The following is a 13,606-nucleotide window of genomic DNA, read 5'->3' on the forward strand; positions in this document are numbered from 1 at the left end:
AGGTTCACTAAACCTCTCCTACAGAGCATAGACCTGTCAATGTGGTTTTGCCTTCCCCTGTGAGTTGGGTCCTCGAGGTCCGCCACACCTCCGGGGAAACTGTCCCTGAGAAAAGATCTCCAGGAACCGCTTCGCCGAGGCTGGGAAATGCTGTTCACAGGAAGTAAGGCAAGCGAATCTCCTGCAGAGTAAAAGAGGCCTTACAGTTCCTGGAGGAGCAGGCTGCCAGAGTGTGTGAAACCTGACTGTTGCCTTACTGGCCTCAGCTCCGCCATTGCCTGTTCATCCGAGCTAGCACCCAGGCCTACTTGGAAAAGCGTTTGGGTGCAGATTTCTACAAAGTGCCAAGGGCTACAGCAGTGAGAATTCTCTCGGTGGTAAGGGAGAGCATTTTATGGATTCTCAAGCTGTTTTCTGAACGACAGCGTCAAAATGAACAGAGAGAATCAGGCTCTCTCTGCCCCTATGTTAGGTACGCAGCTTCACACACAGAGGTGTCTCTATAGGAGCCAAGAATGCTCCTGAGAGATGAGGTTCACTAGAAGTCTGCTACAGAGCATAGACCTGTCCATGTGGTCTTGCCTTCCCCTGTGCCTTTGGGCCCCGGGCTCGGCCCCAGCTCCGTGGAAAGAACCCCTGAGAAAATATCTTCAAGACCCGCTTTTCCCAGAGGCTGGGAACTGGGGTTCATAGGAGGAGAGAAAAGCAAGCCTCCTTCGGGCACGAAAGGCTGCCAACCTGCCTGTGTTTTGAAGCCTCTATTTGGAAGGAATGGGTTAGCTTCTCCTAAAGGAGACCTCCAGATCTGCTCAGAAGTCGGTAATTCCAGAGGCAGGGTGCTGGTTCCTGACTGCCCTTTGCCAGCCTTGCAAAGACATTCCAAGATTCTAGAGTTATATTCCATGAAGGAGCAGGGTTCGGGAATGTGCCAGAGGGGACTGGCTCCTTATTGGCCTCAGCTCAGCTATTGCCTTTCCATTCAAACTAGGACAAGGGCCTACTTTATGAAGTGTAAGTGTCTTCTTCTTTGAAACTGCCAAGGGCTACAGCAATGAGACCTCTGTCAAGGTGAGGGAAGCCTAAGAGGACGGATTCTCAAGAAGGTGCTTTGCTACAAAGCATCAGCGCCCCACGGAGAGAACCAAGATCCCTGTTCCCCAATGTTGGGAGTGTAGCTTCACACACAGAGTTGTCTCTATAGGAGCCAAGAATGTTCCTGAGAGATTAGGTTCACTAAACCTCTCCTACAGAGTATAGACCTGTCCATGTGGTTTTTCCTTCCCCTGTGAGTTGGGTCCCCGAGGTCCACCACACCTCCGGGGAAACTGTCCCTGAGAAAAGATCTCCAGGAACGGCTTCGCTGAGGCTGGGAAACGCTGTTCACAGGAAGTAAGGCAAGCGAATCTCCTGCAGAGAAAAAGAGGCCTTACTGTCCCTGGAGGAGCAGGCTGCCAGAGTGTGTGAAACCTGACTGTTGCCTTACTGGCCTCAGTTCCACCATTGCCTGTTCCTCCGAACTAGGACCCAGGCCTATTTGGAGAAGCGTTTGGCTGCGGATTTCTACAAAGTGCCAAGGGCTACAGCAGCGAGAATTCTCTCAGCAGTAATGGAGAGCATTTTATGGATTCTCAAGCTGTTTTCTGAACGACTGCGTCAAAATGAACTGAGAGAATCAGGCTCTCTGTGCCCCTATGTTATGTACGCAGCTTCACACACAGAAGTGTCTCTATAGGAGCCAAGAATGTTCCTGAGAGATGAGGTTCACTAGAAGTCTGCTACAGAGCATAGACCTGTCCATCTGGTTTTGCCTTGCCCTGTGAGTTGGGTCCCCGAGGTCTGCCCCAGCTCAGGGGAAGGAGCCCCTGAGAAAAGATCTCCAGGGACCACTATTCCCCCAGGCTGGCAAACGCAGTTCACAGGAGGTAACGCAAGCGAGCCTCCTGCAAGGCACAACAGGTCTTAGTGTCCCTGTACGATCAGGCTGCCAGAGTGTGTGAGACCTGACTGGTGCCTTACTGGCCTCAGCTCCGCCATTGCATGTTCCTCCGATCTAGGACCCAGGCCTACTAGGAGAAGGGTTTGGGTATGGATTTCTAAATACTGCCAAGGGGTATAGCAATGAGAACTGTGTCACGGGTAAGGAAGAGCATTGTATGGATTTTCAAGCTGTTGTTTGAACGACAGCTTCAAAGCTGCACAGAGAGAATCAGACTCTGTGTCTCCATGTTCGGTACACAGCTTCACAGACAGGGCTGTCTCCATAGGAAACAAGAATGTTCCTGACAGAGTGAGGTTCACTAGAGCTCTCCTAGAGAGCAAAGACTTGTCCATGTGGTTTTTCTTCCCCTGTGCGTTTGGGGCTACAGGCTCGGCCCCAGCTCCATGGAAACAACCCCTGAGAAAAGATCTTCAAGATCCGCTTTTCCCAGAGGCTGGGATGTGGGGTTCATAGGAGGCGGGAAAAGCAGGCCTCCTTCAGAGAGCAAGAGGCAGCCAAGCGGCCTGCGTTTTGAAGCCTCTACTTGGAAGAATGGGTTAGCTTCCCCTAAGGGAGACCTCCAGATCTGTTCAGAAGTCGGTAATTCCAGAGGCAGTGTGCAGGGTCCTGACTGCCCTTTGCCAACCTTGCAAAGACATTCCTAGATTCTACAGTTATCTTCCTGAAGAAGCAGGCTTTGGGAATATGTCGGACTTGACTGGCGCCTTATTGGCCTCAGCTCAGCTATTGCCTTTCCATTCAAAGTAGGACAAAGGCCTACTTTATGAAGGGTAAGGGTCTTCTTCTTTCCAAACTGCCGAGGGCTACAGCAATGAGACCTCCGTAAATGCGAGGGAAGCATAAGCGGATGGATTATCAGGAAGGTTCTTTGCCACCAAGCATCAGCACCCCACGGAGAGAATCAGGCTCCCTTTGCCCCTATGTGGGGTGTGTAGATTCACACACAGTGGTGTCTCTACAGGAGCCAAGAATGTTCCTGAGAGATGAGGCTCACAAGAGCTATCCTACAGAGTGCTCACCTGTACATGTGGTTTCACCTTCCCCTGTGAGTTGGGTGCCCGAGGTCCACCCCAGCTCCGAGAAAACAGCCTCTGAGAAAAGATCTCCAGGAACCGCTTTTTGCCCAGGCTGGGAAAAGCTGTTCACAGGAAGTAAGGCAAGTGAGCCTCCTGCAGAGAAAAAGAAGCCTTACTGTCCCTGGAGGAGCAGGCTGCCAGAGTGTGTGAAAACTGACTGGTGCCATACTGGTCTTAGCTCCGCCATTGCTTGTTCCTCCGAACTGGGACTCAGGCCTACTTGGAGAAGGGTTTAGGTGCAGATTTCTACAAACTGCCAAGGGCTACTGCAATGAGAACTCTCTCAGAGGTAAGGGCGAGAATTGTATGGATTCTCAAGCTGTTTTCTGAACGACAGCATTAAACCTGCACAGAGAGAATCAGGCTCTCTGCCGCCATGTTGGGTACGCAGTTTCACACACAGAGGTGTCCGCATAGGAGCCAAGAACGTTCGTCAAAGACTGAGGTTCACTAGAGCTCTCTTAGAGAGCAAAGACTTGTTCATGTGGTTTTGCCTTCCCCTGTATGTGTGGGTCTCTGGGCATAACCCCAGCTCCGTGGAAACAACCCCTGAGCAAAGATCTCCAAGATCTGCTTTTCCCCCATGCTGGAAACCAGGGATCATAGGAGGCAGGAAAAGCAAGCCTCCTTCAGGCAAGAAGAGGCAGCCAACCGGCCTGTGTTTGGAAGCCTCTATTTGCAAGGAATGGGTTAGCTTCTCCAGAAGGAGACCTCCAGATCTGCTCAGAAGATAGATATTCCAGAGGCAGGGTCGAGGTTCCTGACTGCCCTTTGCCAGGCTTGCAAAGACATTCCTAGATTCTAGCAATATTTTCCATGAAGGAGCAGGCATCGGGAATATGTCACAGTTGACGGGTGCCTCACTGGCCTCAGCTCAGCTATTGCCTTTCCTTTCAAACTAGGATCAGGGCCTACTTGGTGAAGGGTAAGGGTCTGCTTCTTTCCAAACTGCCAAGAGACACAGCAATGAGACCTCTGTCAAGGCGAGGGAAGCGTAAGCGGATGGATTCTCAAACAGGTGCTTTGCCACAAAGCATCAGCACCCCATGGAGAGAATCAGGCTCCCTGTGCCCCTATGTTCGGTGTGTAGCTTTACACACAGAGGTGTCTCTGTACGAGCCAAGAATGTTCCTAAGAGATGAGACACACTAACGTCTCCTACAGAGCATAGACCTGTCCATGTGGTTTTTCCTTCCCCTGTGAGATGGGTCCCCGAGGTCCACCCCAGCTCTGGGGATAGAGCCCCTGAGAAAAGATCTCCAGGAACCGCTGTTTGCCCAGGCTGGGAAACGCAGTTCACAGGAGGCCAGGCAAGCGAGCCTCCCACAGGGAAAAATAGGCCTTACTGTCCCTGAAGGAGCACGCTGCCAGAGTGTGTGACACCTGACTGGTGCCTTACTGACCTCAGCTCCGCCACTGCATGGCCATCCAAACCAGGACCCAGGCCTACTTGGAGAAGGGTTTGGTTGCGGATTTGTAAAAACTGCCAAGGGTTACAGCAATGAGAAGTCTCTCAGAGGTAAGGGAGAGCATTGTATGGATTCTTAAGCTGTTGTTTGAATGACAGCTTCAAAGCTGCAAAAAGAGAATCAGGCCCTGTGTGCCCCCTTGTTGGGTACGCAGCTCCACACACAGAGGTATCCCCGTGGAATCCAAGACTTTCCTCACATACTGAGGTTAACTAGAGTTCTCCTACAGAGCAAAGACTTGTCCATGTGGTTTTGCCTTCCTCTGTGCGTGTGGGTCTCCGGGCTCGGCTCCAACTCCGTTGAAATAGCCCCTGAAAAAAGATCTCCAAGAACCACTTTTCCCCCAGGCGGGAAGCGGAGTTCACAGGAAGCGGAACAAGCAAGCCTCCTTCGGGCAAGTAGATGCAGCCAACTAGCCTGTGTTTAGAAGCCTCTATTTGGAAGGAATGGTTAGCTTCTCCAAAAGAAGACCTCCAGATCTGCTCAGAAGATGGAAATTCCAGAGGCAGGGTCGAGGTTCCTGACTGTCCTTTACCAGCCTTGCAAAGACATTTCTAGATTCTAGCGTTATTTTCCATGAAGGAGCAGGCTTCAGGAATATGTCAGACTTGACTGGCGCCTTACTGGCCTCAGCTCAGCTATCGCCTTTCCGTTCAAACTAGGACAAGGGCCTACTTGGTGAAGGGTAAGGGTCTGCTTCTTTCCAAACTGCCAAAGGCTACAGCAAAGAGACCTCTGTCAAAGAGAGGGAAGTGGAAGCGGATGGATTCTCAAACAGGTGCTTTGCCACAAAGCATCTGTACCCCACGGAGAGAATCAGGCTGCATTTGCCCCTATGTTGGGTGTGTAGCTTCAAACACAGAGGTGTTTCTATAGGAGCCCAGAATGTTCCTGGGAGATGAGGTTCACTAGAGCTCTGCTACAGAGCATAGACCTGTCCATATGGTTTTGCCTTCCCCTGTGAGTTGGGTTCCCGATGTTCGCCCCAGCTCCGAGGAAGAAACCCCTGAGCAAACACCTCCAGGAACTGCTTTTCGTCCAGACTGGGAAATGCAGTTCACAGAAGGCAAGGCAAGCGAGCCTCCTGCAGAGAAAAAGAGGCCTTACTGCCCCTGGAGGAGCAGGCTGCAAGAGTGTGTGAGACCTGACTGGTGCCTTACTGGCCTCAGCTCCGCCATTGCATGTTCCTCTGAACTAGGACCCAGGCCTACTAGGAGAAGGGTTTGGGTGCGGATTTCTAAAAAACTGCCAAGGGCTACAGCAATGAGAACTCTCTCAGAGATAAGGGAGAGAATTGTATGGATTCTCAAGCTGTTTTCTGAACGACAGCCTTAAACCTTCACAGAGGGAATCAGGCTCTCTGACCCCATAAGTTGTCCCTGTAGGAACCAAGAACGTTCGTCAAAGACTGAGGTTCACTAGAGCTCTCTTAGAGAGCAAAGACTTGTTCATGTAGTTTTGCTTTCCTCTGTATGTGTGGGTCTCCGGGCATAACCTCAGCTCCGTGGAAACAACCCCTGAGCAAAGATCTCCAAGATCTGCTTTTCCCCCATGCTGGGAACCAGGGATCATAGGAGGCAGGAAAAGCAAGCCTCCTTCGGGCAAGAAGAGGCAGCCAACTAGCCTGTGTTTGGAAGCCTCTATTTGCAAGGAATGGGTTAGCTTCTCCAGAAGGAGACCTCCAGATCTGCTCAGAAGATAGATATTCCAGAGGCAGGGTCGAGGTTCCTGACTGCCCTTTGCCAGCCTTGCAAAGACATTCCTAGATTCTAGCAATATTTTCCATGAAGGAGCAGGCATCGCGAATATGTCAGAGTTGACGGGTGCCTTACTGGCCTCAGCTCAGCTATTGCCTTTCCTTTCAAACTAGGATCAGGGCCTACTTGGTAAAGGGTAAGGGTCTGCTTCTTTCCAAACTGCCAAGGGACACAGCAATGAGACCTCTGTCAAGGCAAGGGAAGCGTAAGCGGATGGATTCTCAAACAGGTGCTTTGCCACAAAGCATCAGCACCCCACGGAGAGAATCAGGCTCCCTGTGCCCCTATGTTCGGTGTGTAGCTTTACACACAGAGGTGTCTCTGTACGAGCCAAGAATGTTCCTAAGACTTGAGATTCACTAAGGTCTCCTACAGAGCATAGACTTGTCCGTGTAGTTTTGCCTTCCCCTGTGAGTTTGGTCCCCGAGGTCCACCCCAGCTCCGGGGAAACAACTCCTTAGAAAAGATCTCCAGGAACCGCTTTTCGCCCAGGCTGGGAAACGCAGTTCACAGGAGGCAAGGCAAGCGAGACTCCTGCAGGGAAAAAGAGGCCTTACTGTCCCTGGAGGAGCAGGCTACCAGAATGTGTGACACCTGACTGGTGCCTTACTGACCTCAGCTCCGCCATTGCATGGCCATCCAAACCAGGACCCAGGCCTACTTGGAGAAGGGTTTGGGTGCGGATTTCTAAAAACTGCCAAGGGCTACAGCAATGAGAACTCTCTCAGAGGTAAGGGAGAGCATTGTATGGATTCTCAAGCTGTTGTTTGAATGACAGCTTCAAAGCTGCAAAGAGAGAATCAGTCTCTCTGTGCCCCCTTGTTGGGTACGCAGCTTCACACACAGGGGTGTCTCCATAGGAGTCAAGAACGTTCCTGACACAGTAAGTTTCACTTAGAGGTCTCCTGGAGAACAAAGACTTGTCCATGTGGTTTTCCTTCCCCTGTGCAATTGGGTCTCTGGTCTCGGCCCCAGCTCCATGGAAAAAACCCCTGAGAAAAGATCTTCAATATCCGCTTTTCCCAGAGCCTGGGAAGCTGGATTCATAGGAGGCAGGAAAAGCAAGCCTCCTTCGGGCACGAAGAGGCAGCCGACCGGCCTGTTTTTGGAAGTCTCAATATGGAAGGAATGAGTTAGATTCTCCTAAAGGAGACCTCCAGATCTGCTTAGAAATCGGTAATTCCAGAGGCAGGGTGCAGGCTCCTGACTGCCCTTTGCCAGCCTTGCAGAGACATTCCTAGATTCCAGCGTTATTTTCCATGAAGGAGCAGGCTTCGGGAATATGTCAGACTTGACTGGCGCCTTATTGGCCTCAGCTCAGCTCTTGCCTTTCCTTTCAAACTAGGACAAGGGCCCACTTTATGAAAGGTAAGGGTCCTCTTCTTTCCAAACTGCCAAGGGCTACAGCAATGAGACCTCTGTCAAGGCGAGGGAAGCGTAAGCTGATGGATTCTCAAGCAGGTGCTTTGCCACAAAGCATCAGCACCCCATGGAAAGAATCTGGCTCCCTTTGCCCCTACGTTGCGTGTGTAGCTACACACACAGAGGTGTCTCGATAGGAGCCAAAAATGTTCCTGAGAGAGGAGGTTGACTGTTGGGGGCCAGAGTGAGGCACTCCGCCCATGGCAAAGGTCATGAGGAAGGAGGCTCGACATACGCAAAGGCGGGATCGAGCCTCAGGAGTCCCCCTGGAAATCCTCGAGCATCTACCCCCATAACCAGAGCCTGCCTACCTTACTACTTTGTGCTCTCACCTACACCTCTGACTTTACGGGGGGCTGTCCCCCACCACCTCTTTCGGAGAAGGAGTTAACCTAGAGCTCCAGTTGATAAAAACCCCTGGGTGTGACAAGAGTGTTTTAACCTACAAACTCCTCTGAAGGTTCTCTAGCCTGCCTGACAGGCTTGTCCGGCCACATGTGATTGCTCACAGCCTCCCAACCATGAGAGGCACGAGATGCTTTAAACCTTCTAAAAACAGGTTCCTTAGAAAAGTTAGAAAATTATTAGTATAAGTATAATGGGCTGATTAGAAATCATATTGGTGAAGGGTTTTTCATTTGTTCAGCTGATGTTTACTGCTAAGTCTCCACATCCCCTGCCCTTATACACATTAATGAATATATAGAAGAAATAAGTATTAACCTTTGATATAAATCACGTTAGACCTTAGGCTAAGTAAATTCTTTCCTTAACTAAAACCCACTACACCCTCACCCTATAGGAATGTAACTTTATTTGGGTGGCGTCTGTTTTAAGAATAATCACCCCTGGAGAAATAAGTGTCCTGGTTGACTGACCGCTGTCACAAGGAGAGGGTCGTAAATTGTCAGCAGGCCCCGCGGCCAGAAGATGATGTAACACCCCTAAGACCTCTGTATACTTTTGTATGAAGCACCTGACTTTGATAAAAGTCAGGACTGCTGACCCCACGTGACTTTTGCATAACATCTCAGTGTATAAAAGTAGACCATGGAAAATAAAGAATTGGGATCAGTTTCTCGAAATACTGGTCTCCCCATGTCTCTCTCTCTCTCTCTCACTCTGGTTGAGTCTCCATCTGGAGCGCGGAACCCACCAAGCTTACTAATTTTGCCTGGGCTTCTAAGATCCGACCGGGGAGGCCTCAGTGTCTCCTCTCCTTCGGGAGAACGGAAGGACGCCTGCGGCCTACGTAAGTGGTGCAAGCTTCTTGTCTTGAAGTTTTATTGGTCCCCTGCGTAAACCAAGCTACTCAGCCTCTTTTCTCCACTGAATTTTCCTACTGAGCTATCCTCATTTTATTACTCTTTATATCCTTAATTAACGTTTAATTAAGCAGTTGTTCCCTGACCCTCCCCTACGCCGTCTCTGCTTCGAATACCCTGGATCAGCTGGGGCTGGACCCCGGCAGTTCACTAGAGATCTCCTACAGAGCATAGACCTGTCCATTTGGTTTTGCCTTCCCCTGTGAGTTGGGTCCCCGAGGTCCGCCCCAACTCCGGGGAAACAGCCCCTGAGAAAAGATCTCCAGGAACTGCTTTCCGCCCAGGCTGGGAAACGCTGTTCACAGGAAGTAAGGCAAGCGAGCCTCCTGAAGGGAAATAGAGGCCTTACTGTCCCTGGAGGAGCAGGCTGCCAGAGTGTGTGACACCTGACTGGTGCCTTACTGGCCTCAGCTCCGCTATTGCATGTTAATCTGAAATTGAACCCAGGCCTACTTGGAGAAGTGTTTGTGTGCCGATTTCCAGAAACTGCGAAGGGCTACAGCAATGATAACTCTCTCAGTGGTAAGGGAGAGCATTGTGTGAATTCTCAATTTGTTGTTTGAACGACAGCGTCAAAGCTGCACAGAGAGAATCAGGTCTCTGTGTCTCTATGTTGGCTATGCAGCTTCCCACACAGAGATGTCCCCGTTGGAGCCAAGAACATTCCCCATAGAGTGAGGTTCACTAGAGCACTCCTAGAGAGCAAAGACTTATCCATGCGGTTTTCCCTTCCCCTGTGCGTGTGGGTCTCCGGGATCGGCCCCTGCTCCGTGGAAACAGCCTCTGAGAAAAGATCTCCAAGAACCTCTTATCCCCCAGACTGGGAAGCGGAGTTCGCAGGAGGTGGGATAAGCAAGCTTCCTTCGGCAAGAAGAGACAGCCAACCGGCCTGTGTTTGGAAGCCTATATTTGCAAGGAATGGGTTAGTTTCTCCTGACCGAGACCGCCAGATGTGCTGAGAAGATAGAAATTCCAGAGGCAGGGTCGAGGTTCCTGACTGCCCTTTGCCAGCCTTGCAAAGACATTCCCAGATTCTAACGTTATTTTCCATGAAGGAGCAGGCATCGGGAATATGTCAGACTTGACTGGCGCCTTACTGGCCTCAGCTCAGCTACTGCCTTTCCATTCAAACAAGGACAAGGGCCTACTTGGTGAAGGGTAAGGGTCTGCTTCTTTCCAAACTGCCAAGGACTACAGCAATGAGACCTCTGTCAAGGTGAGGGAAGCCTATGCGGATGGATTCTTAGCAGGTGCTTTGCCACAAAGCATCAGCACCCACGGAGAGAATCAGACTCCCTTTGCCACTATGTTGGGTGTGTAGCTTCATGCACAGAGGTGTCTCTGTAGAAGCCAAGAATGTTCCTCAGAGATGAGGTTCACTAGAGCTCTCCTACAGAGCATAGACCTGTCCATGTGGTTTTGTCTTCCCCTGTGAGTTGGGCCCCCGAGGTCCGACCCAGCTCCAGGGAAACAGCCCCTGAGAAAAAATCTCCAGGAACAGCTTTGCGCCCAGGCTGGGAAATGCAGTTCACAGGAGGCAAGGCAAGCGAGCCTCCTGCAGGGAAAAAGAGGCCTTACTGCTCCTGGACGATCAGGCTGCAAGAGTGTGTGAGACCTCACTTGTGCCTTACTGGCCTCAGCTCCGCCGTTGCCTGTTGTTCCGAGCTAGGACCCAGGCCTACTTGGAGAAGGGTTAGGGTGCGGATTTCTACAAACTGTCAAGGACGACAGCAATGAGAATTCTCTTAGCAGTAAGGGAGAGCATTGTATGGATTCTCAAGCTGTTGTTTGAATGACAGCTTCAAAGCTACACAGAGAGAATCAGGGTCTCTGTTCCCCTATTTTGGCTGTTCAGCTTCACACACAGAATTTGACTCTGTTGGAGCCAGAAATATTCCTGAAAGACTTAGGCTCACCAAAGCTGTCCTCCAGAGCAAAGACATTGGATGTGGTTTTGCCTTCCCTTGCCAGTATGGGTCCCCTAGCTTGGCCCCAGCTCCGGGGATACAGCCTCTGAAAAAAATCTTGCAAGAAGCGATTTTTCCTCCAGGCTGTTAAGCGGAATTCGCAGTTTGCAAGTTAAGGAAGCCTGCTTCGTGGAAGAGCAAGCAGCCAACTGGCCCTGTGTTAGGAAGCCTGTATTTGAAAGGAATAGGTTAGCTTCTACAGCGGGAGAACCTCAGATCTGCTCAGGGGGCTGAAATACTAGAGTCAGGGTCGAGGTTCTCCCTTGTCCTTTGCGCACCTTGCAAAGACATTCCTAGCTTCTAGCGTTAGTGTCCCTGTAGTAGCAGGCTGCAGGAGCGTGTGATAAATGACTGCCGCGTTCCTGTCCTCAGCTCCGCTATTGACTTTCTATTCGAACTAGAACCCAGGCCTACTTTGGGAGGGGTTAGGGTCCAGTGTTTCCAAACTGCCAAGGGCTACGGCAATGCGAGCTCTGTCAGAGGTAAGAAAAGGGCAATTGTTTGGATTCTTCAGCTGCTGCGTGGCTGCACAGCTTCCGCGCTGCATGGAGAGCATGAGGCTCCTTGTGGCCCTATTTTGGGTATGCAGCAACATGCACACAGAATGTCTGTGTTCACTTATGTACAGGCTTATGTACACTAGAGCTCTCCTACAGAGCAAAGACCACTCAGTGGGCTCCAAGAGATACCTGTCGCGGCTCGAGAAGAGAGTGGAGTCCTTTGCTTCCCCTCGAGATGAGGCCTGACTCCCCGGGTGAGTATGGAATGCAACCCCAAATCCCTGTCGCCTATGGAGAGGAACATTAAGTCCTGGATACAAGCCTAGATGAGGTCTAGTTTGCCCTTCAGTGAATGGAGCCCAATCCACAGCTCTCCCTGGCAACTCGAATGGAAGATTAGACTTCCTGGGCCAACACAAGAGGAAGCCTGAATTCCCCGTCGTAACTCGAGAATCCCACCGAAACTCGAGAAAATCCACGTGCTTCCCTCGTCATCGCAAGATGAGGCCCTTTGTCTGCTACAGCATCTCAAGAGAAGTCCCACGTTCCATCCTGAAGTGCGAAACGGTACTTGGTACCCTTGATGCGACCCCAAAAGTTCCGCGACATACCAGACTCACTCAAGGGGAACACCGAGGTTCCCGGCACCACTTCATCTTAGCCCCTTCTCCCCTCCTGATCGCGACAGGAGAGTCAATTCCCCTGCGTGGTCCGGAAGGGGTTCCCAGCCTTCCCGGCGCACCTCAGGATGAGGCCGGTCTCACGAGGAAATTCGAGACGAGCCACGTGGGTGGTGCCACATGCCGAACGCCCCCGATTCCCCGGTCCGCTCTTAATAAGAACACGATGCCCGGGCACCTCTTCGAAAGCAAACCTGTGGATGAATGCACAACACGAAGGAGTACTGACATCCCCATGCATAGTACGGAAAAACATGCAGATTCTAAACACAGATCGACAAGTGTCCTGTCATCCCTTGAAGAACTAGAGCGGCATGCGGAGTTCCGTTCCTCCAAACAAGAGAAGGCCTGACTCTCCTTTCCCAACTCTGCAGGGACCGTGCGATCGGAGTCAGAAATGTAGATGAAACCTGACGTTCCTGCATCAACTCGAAATGAGGCCCTCTTCCATTGCTCCATACCCAGTGGAGTCCCGAGAGGCCCCTCCCAACTCCACAGTATCCCTGACTTCTCAGAGGCACCCTCAGAAGCTCTCTGCGGTCACTGGCACAAGTCGAGTGAACCCAGGGTTTCCTGCTGCATTCTGAGAAAGACCTCGAGAGTCCTTCTTTACCGCGTCTTGAGGCCCGATACCCTACCATGACTGGAGAGCAATGACGCATTTCCCTCGCCACGCCCATTGAAACCTAACTTCCCTGGCGCCACACGAGAGGCTCCCTGCGCTCCCCGTCCTACCTCATGAAAACCCCACACTGGCACCTCCGCTCGAGAAAACACATGAGACGCCCCCGTCATCGTAAGATGAGGGCCTTCTTTTCCTACATGACCTAGAGAGCAATCCCGAGTCCACTCTCCAAACTCCACTGGAGGCCTGTCTCCCTTTAGGCCACTCAGTAGCCTCCAAGAGATACACGTCGCTACTCTAGAGGAGAGCGGAGTCCGTTGCTTCCCCTCGAGCTGAGGCCTGACTACTTGGATGAGTCTGGAATGGGATCCCGAGATCCGTGTCGCCCCTGTAGAGGAAAACTCGGTCCTGGACACAAGCCTAAATGAGGTCTTTTTTGTCCTGCATTGACTCAAGTGCAATCCCCAGCTCTCCCTCGCAACTCGAATGGAAGATTGGACTTCCCTGGGCCAACACAAGAGGAAACCTGTATTCCCCATTGTAACTCAAGAATCCTGCCGCAACTCGAGAAAAAACACGTGGGTCCCCCGTCAGCGCTAGATGAGGCCCTTGCCCACTACAGCGTCTCAAGAGAAGACCCAGGTTCCGTCTTGAAGTGTGAAACGGTACTTGGCACCCTTGATGCAACCCGAAAAGTTACCCGACTTACCAGTTTCACTCAAGGGGAGCACCGAGGTTCCCGGCACTACTTCATCTGAGCCCTTTCTCTCCTCCTGATCCCGAAAG

The sequence above is a fragment of the Bubalus kerabau genome, chromosome 17 (genome assembly GCF_029407905.1).
Source record: "Bubalus kerabau isolate K-KA32 ecotype Philippines breed swamp buffalo chromosome 17, PCC_UOA_SB_1v2, whole genome shotgun sequence".
NCBI classification, from domain to species: Eukaryota; Metazoa; Chordata; class Mammalia; order Artiodactyla; family Bovidae; genus Bubalus; species Bubalus kerabau.